Source organism: Tasmannia lanceolata, unplaced genomic scaffold (assembly GCF_043159265.1).
Source record: "Tasmannia lanceolata isolate RefF3 unplaced genomic scaffold, GAP_Taslan_0.1 ptg000015l, whole genome shotgun sequence".
NCBI lineage: Eukaryota > Viridiplantae > Streptophyta > Magnoliopsida > Canellales > Winteraceae > Tasmannia > Tasmannia lanceolata.
This window is the reverse complement of record NW_027518692.1, coordinates 12045175-12052921: the sequence shown is the minus strand read 5'-3', so window position 1 is coordinate 12052921 and position 7747 is coordinate 12045175.

Below are 7747 nucleotides of genomic sequence, written 5' to 3'. Positions count from 1 at the left end.
ACATATTTCTCAGGCCGGACAGACTTTCCATCAAGCCATCCCGAACACCGGCTCGTTCTACCATTTAAGAATACAACTCCTCACACTTCCCCAAATCACTACAATGACTTGGAGAACTAGAGGGCAACTGATGGGGTAAAAAAACAGCAACTAATGAGCTGTCGACAAGTGGCCCCGGAAGGGCCCACCGCAAGCCCAACTAGTGGGTGAACCTAAACCCACAGAGGGTCCGACACCTGTCCTGGAGTAGGTAATCCCACCTCCCCAGGTCCCCTTCTATAAAAGGCCTTTCAAGGCTCAGATCGAAGGGTAATAACTTCTGAACTACCATTCTTAAAAACTCGCTCTGCACTCTTGCTCGTACTGACTTGAGTGTCGAAGGGCTGTCCGGAGTAACGACTCCGGGTTGGTCTTCTGACCTCGTTTCCTCTTGTGCAGGGCTCACCTCCTTCACTTCCGCTCCTCGGGTCCTCAAGCCCAGCTCTTACGTCATTGCCGTATCTGTTACCGATTTTAGGCCTAACAGAGGGCTCACCTCATTCACTTCTGCTCCTTGGGTCCTCAAGCCCAGCTCTTACGTCATTGCCGTATCTGTTACCGATTTTAGGCCTAACATTTTGCATTTGGGTTCAAATAAGAATAATGCTTCTATTGTAATTAGACAGTAATTAAAACCACCCACAAGTGGAGGATATCCTACATCAGTACGTGAAGTACAATAATTTCTTCATTTTTGCAGGTATTTCATTTTTCAATTTTTGTTTGAGAGAGACCAGTCGTCGCTATCTCTTCTTCATTCCTCTATACGATTTTTTTCATTGTGTTTTATTTTTTAAGAGAGAAAAGGTTATTATTAGAATAATGATATGGAAACTGATTTGGAGACCAAAAGTGAAAAACAAACAGCGCTTCACACCTTAGCAATAACATTCCTTCTTTTTTTGGCTCTGTTTCCTTAAAATGGCACTGTCATGCCATGTGGCATGTGGGGATTTGTTCGGTTCCATTGTCGGTTCCAATCTAGGCCTCTATAGCAGCACTCTTATTGTTATGATTTAAAAAAAAATGAAATTAATATGATTGTTTTTAATTTGGGAGTGATTAAATACGATTGATTTGAAAAATAAAATTTTGACTGACAAGATATTGTTTTCTGGAGTGAATGCGAGGTAATTCTTGATTAATTTTGTAAAGGCTAATTCCTATGTCATATAGACATAAACCTGTATTTGGTGTTTGCCATAGAAATGGAGTGACATATTGGTAATAATAATAACTATTTTGTTGAAATGCTTGCCATTTTCCCTCTCTTGCAGACAAAGGTTGGGTATTGGGAGAACCATTGGTGAAAATTAAGTCCTAGGATTAAAAAAACAATGATTTTTTTTTTGCCTAAAAGGGAGTCTTTTCTGGCAATGTTGCAAGGGATGGTTCAAAGAGATTTCTATACAAAGATGATTGAAGGCAAGGACGATGAATGATTTCATTGGATTTAGAGAAATGGATCAGCAATATACCAAGTTCATTGGTTTGCAATCATTTTCTTTTAATTGTTTGTCTTTTCTTGAACATAACTTTTTTTTGAGACGTGTACCGATTGAGTTGGAAAGATCAATTTGAATTCCTAGCTAACATTTTTTTTTTTTTTTTGCTTTCTATTTCATAAAACTTCTATTTGGTTACCATTTTTCCGATTTTATTTTATTATGTAACAGCAAACCTTTTTTATCTATATGGGTACTATCTATGTCAAATTACATCGACATCTATTTCTGTATTTTTTATGTATATGGGACTCAAGCAGAGCTTTTGTTATGTCATTCAACATTCTTTTATAAGTATCAAGATTTACCACACATGATTTGATTTACCTTGAATGGTATTGATGCTATTTGTTGTTACTGTAGATTTAGAACTCAGGCTTCGACAACCATTTTCTTTCTAATTGCTCTTATTTTTACCCATTTTATAATTCTTCAAAATTGATACTTTTCTAAGTAGGTATTTTTACACTTTTAGCATTCTAAATAGATAATTAAAACTCACCATTGAGTCTGCCTGTTTTTTTTCCATTAAACCTTTTCAGTTCAAAAATTAGCTTCTGATTGGAAATTTGCAGGATTTTAATCTTTTAAGCATATGGTGTTGAATGCCAAATTATGTATTTATTCTATTTTGGGCATGATGCATATATCTCAATATACACAAAGATACATCGAAATATAGATTCACACCCGTTTTATCCATAAGGAAGAGTTGCAGCCCGAGATGGTTCTTGGTTGAATTATCTAAGACCCAACATCAAAAGAGGCAACTTGATCCGACTCCATAAACTATTAGGAAACAGGTTGCTTTAATTTTAACCTGAACCCGTCTTTCTTTTTTTTAATGGTCGAATGGCTCTTCATTTACATGTTTTCTCCTCCCAAGCTCTGAGATTTCGTGGCCTTCTTCAGGTGTGTAGATTTTCCTTGGAATATATTGTTAGGAAATTATCCTAACGGTGGATGTGGCATGTGCAAGATCAACGGCATAGATCATTTTGTTAGTTGGTTTTGTGAAAAGGCATTAAGTGAAAAGCCATAAAAGAAGGGGTGTAAATGTAAGAGACTTTTGGGGAGGGAACCAGCGTGATGAGGAGTTGTGTTTCTTCCCATAAATGTCTATTTATTCTCTCATCCGGTCCTACTTGCACACAACAATTTCTACATCCTTCTCTTTGCAATCTACGGCAAAAAGAGAAAGGAAGTCGGTCCCCATCACCGTCTGTTGTAGAGTGAGGAGAAATACTGGAATGGAATCCTTCCAGTGATAGCAAAATGATATTCGGCTTTCGGTATGTTCCCTTTACTGTTTCAATTTCAATCCATAAGGTTAATTGTGATTTTCTCAAAGTTGGACCGCCAAAGATCCGTTGCCCGTGTTCCTTTTATGATGAACACTTACATGTGGTATCAGAGCCACGGTTCCGATGAGAAAATGACGAGAAAATCACATTAAAAGTGATTGAAATAGGGTTTGTGAAAACTTGTATTTTGAGTGCCGCCATCAATTTCGGAGTCGGATCGATGATTAAATGGCACTGAAATGTTGCTTGTGTTCCCATGAATCCAACATAACAAACGATTCGTCGATTCGATGTTTGGATTGCGTTTGACGGCGATTTAAAGATGAAAATTTTAACTTTTGGGGAAGTTTTGGACCTTGCCGGAAAACAGTGTGCTGCCGGCTACCAGCTTGTCTGACCAGAGATTTTCCGATGTGGTTGCGAATTTCGTCGAGAGACGAGTTCAACGGCGTATTCTGAGCCTCAATCGGACTTCAAACGAAGCTGCAATAATAAATCGAACTTTGAGTGTTTTTTCAAATTTTGCTGGAATTTTCACTATTTTAATGAATAAGACGATGAATAGTGTCGGGCTTGGCGGGTCCAACCGGGCCGCGCGGGCTCATCAAGGATCCGTGATGGGCTTTTCAATTAAAAAGGGCCCAGTAGACCCTCTAAGCCCACCAGACCGCTTGGCCCAACCTGACCTGAACCGGCCCAAATCTGTGTTTGACTCGATTTGGCCCATTTTTGTGAGATTTTTAGCCAGATTATAACGGTTCTGGAGGTTTTGCACCCTTCTGAATCTATTTTTTGGGTCAGTTTTGGCATTTGGTATCTGTATCATATAGGTATAGTGTAAATTCAAAAACTTTTGATTTTTCAAGTTGGTTTTTGAGTCAAATAATTTAGGGTTTTAGCCCTAGTAAAACTGGTTCCGAACGTTTTGAAACCCTTTGAAACCATTTTTGCTATCCATTTTGCCATTTGAGCACTGTATAATACACTTATAATGTATTTTTAACACTTTTGACTTTATAAATTTGGTTTTGAGTCAAAAGTTTTGGAGTTTTGGGCTCGGATTAGATTGGTTCCTAAGGTTACAGACCGTTCTGGACCTATTTTTGAGGTCATTGTTTGTATTTAAGCACTGTATGATATAGTTACAATGTAAAATCAAGACTTTTGGTTTTGTAAGTTTGATTTTAAGTCAAATATTTTGGGGTTTTGGACTTGGGTTAGACCATTCCTATGGTTTTAGACCATTCTGAACCCGTTTCCAAGGTCTGTTTTGGTGTTCGGAGTCTGAATTTTAAAATTCCAGTGTAATTTTATAACTTTTGGGTTTTTTAAAGTGGGCCTTGAGTTTAATTTTGATTTCAAACTCTTAAAGAATTAACTAAATGCCATGGAGACCCAGTTATGTAAAATTTTGATGTTGTTTAATGATTAAAACTCAGTCAATGAACACCTTTGGTTTCTAATTCTTAACTTAAGAACCCCTATATGTTGTTTATATGCTTTATGTTTTGCATATAACTTAAGGGTTAAAATGATTAGTTGAAATCATATATGGGACTAAACTTTTAACTTGAATGCACATTAGTTCATGCCAGATATGCTTAAAACCCAAGCTTATGGTTATAATAAACTGATAGTGTGTATTTTCAAAACCTAAAACAGTGAATTATGTTTGATCATGGAATTTGAAAGTTGGTTTTGTATACACAAGTTTATTACGTTGTTCATTATTTTTAGTTGAAATTGAACTATATCTTGTTATGATTGCTCACTAAATGAATGAACAAAGAACTGCGATTCCGACTGGGAAACGAAATCGTTTAAGGTTAAGTGGTTAATTTTGATAATCGTGTCGCATACAATGACATTTATGGACTATGAACCACTTTCAATTGCGATTATTTGTCCAAGAGCATCACTTAGCGCAACGGATGACTGTTGTTTTACATAAATAGGCGGTGTGAGAGGGCTAGGCCTGGGTAACCTGGTTTGGGGTTATGCTTCTGCCCAACGATGATGTGCGCCTTAAGTATAGGGTTATCTGGCCCTAGTTGGTCTCATGGTAGAGCCAATTGTGTGCTGTGGCACGGCCCAACAGACGGCCCATGGTGACACGCCTGGTGTCTCGCCAGAATCACAGTATTGTGATTTCCTGAATTGAAAATCGTTTGTGTGTTGTGGCACGGCCCAACGGACGACCCACAATGACACGTCTGATGTTTTGTCGGGGTCACTTTTTTATGTTTTTTTTTTGTGATTCTGGGCAATCTAACTAATTTTCCCTTAAGATAGATTAACTGAGTATTGTATGTGAGAACCAATTGTGTGACATGGCACAGCCCAACGGACGACCGACGGTGTTACACCGGTGTCTCTTCATAATCATGGTATTGTGTTTTCTAAAGTAGAAACCAATTCTACATCATGGCACGGCCAAACGGACGGCCCACGATGGTACATATGGTATCTAATTAGAAGCACACTTATGTATCATCATGATTTTATATATTTTAGTCATTCTTTTCAGGTGGGTTGATTAAAATTGTGGATTGAGTTAATTAAACTCCATTTGTGGACTGAATATGTGTTATAAGAAGTGAGCATGTTTGGAACTGCAAGTCTGTGTCTGTGACATTGAAGTTGTTGGTATCTTAGTGTCTTTTCTAGATACTGATTATGTTGAGTATTTTAGTAGGTCAGAAACCTTAGCAAGTGATGGAATAGATCTGCATAATTCAAGACTATAAAAGGCTAGACTATGTATTATTGAATGACGGCTCACTAAACCCACATCTAAAAGATGCTTATGAATAGTGGGAGTTCAATGTTAGTATCACTCTAGTAGTAATGGTAGACCTCCATTTTTTATGCAATTCGAGTTGTTTTTAAGACTCGAAAATGCAAAGGAGTTGTTGAATGTAGTTAGTGAATATTTTAGAGGATCATTGGAAGCACTTGCAAATACCCTTATGATGTGTTTTGATAACCTTAAAGTATATTCACCAAAGTTGTAGTTTTGAGCACACTTTGAAAGGCTTTAGATTCAGAACCTTGGTTGTGCTCACTTTCGACACACCTCTTGGTTATTTTAAATGGCAACATTAGAGTCCTGAAGATATAAACTAGTCTTAACATTATCAATTAAAGAGAGTGAACTTAGTATCAAGTGCCATTATCTTGAATAATAATTGACACATAAAGTATGGATCCCTTAAGTTCGATATGGCATGGAATTAATACCATATCTTTGTATATTATAATTTCTATTTCGTAAGTACTCCGGAAAAAGATTTGTGAATAGATTAAGGCATTACTATTCACATTTAGAATTCTATGTGAGGTCTTGGTGTGAGTTAGGTGCTTAGTAGAGGAGAGTATACCATTATATCAGGAAATAGAATAAAGGTGGCTGTTGAATCCATTATTACTCGCCACTCTTTTCTGAAATTTTGGTTTCATATGAACTAGAAACCTTATTCTAGAAAAACTTGATTCCTTTGGCTATGAATCAAGGTCTGGAAGTATAATGGATTCTCTCTAGTTTTCCATTTCCCATTTAGTGATTTTGGTTCTCTTCAGGGCAATCCATATTGACTTGGATTGCACTTCTCTCAAGGTCAGACTTGGCCCACCTTGCATTAGAATGAGATAATCAGTATTGTTAGAAATAAATGAAATCGTGTGAACAAGAATTTATCCAATCAGTGGCTTAAGTTTTTTAACCACATATCTGAGGATAGTTGGGTAAAAGAAGAATTCTAGATTCACTTGATTTTACCGATTTAAACAATGATACATGGTACATTGAAGGAGAAATATACAAAGATTAATCGGTTTAGGGTGTCATCAAGAGTATTGATCTACTAAAGGTCATTCACAATGACATCTTGGATCTTTGGACTCTGACAGCTGGTGGCGGAAGGTGTTACCCTTTTGGTTAAATTTTCTAGCCATATTTAAATGTGTCTCTCTAATCAAAAGTAGGAGGCCCTATCTTTGTTTTGTTTGTGATCTATAAGGTAAGAGTCGAGAATTAACTTGACGTAAACGATTAAAACAATAAGGGTCATTTATGCAACTCTCTGTTGCCTAAGATTGTGGGTTAAAACTCTTAAAACACCCATGTATTTTGTGATCCAAGTAAGTCTGTGCCTAAGACCCTTTAAGATTTATGGATCATAAGGAAGCTGAAATTGGGAAACATGCAACTTTGGGTTGTTTACATGAGGCAAAAGTTTATAACCCACGAATATAGTGATTAAGCTCTATGACCATAAGTTGTAATTTCATAGATTTTCTTAAAGTATTTAAGGGTTTTAGGTTCTGTTGATTGACCCATAGTACGTATATTGTCGGGATTAAATGTACCAAGACTTCTAAAGGATGGTGACCTTAGTGGGAGTGTAGTGTCTTTAGTAAAATCACCTTTACCGAGAACTAGATTGTAGTACCGGTATTGGTGATCCAAGAGAAGGTGGTACCAATGCTCATTGGAACATTAAAAGACACATATAAGTTAACAACCCACATTATAGATGTTTTGGTGGTGACGACTGTCGAACAATCCTTGAGGCTGAGGAAAGAGGCACATAGTCTGTAGACTTAGAGATTCTGCTTAAGGTTTAGAGTAGACTTCCCGACAATTGTACATAAAGTTTCATCAAGTACTCTCTATGTTAAGTTTTAATGAATTGTCACAGGATAATGGATATATCTTAAGGTCAGAGGAGTAATATTATTTTTCTCGTGTTATGTGTTGATGGTATACTACTTGCTAGTAGTACTTAGCCATGTTCAATGATATTCATACAAAAGAATTCAGGTGAAGCATCCTACATAATAGGAGTTTAGATTCACCTAGTTGGGACTCGAGGATTGCTGAGATTGCAGAAAGCCTAT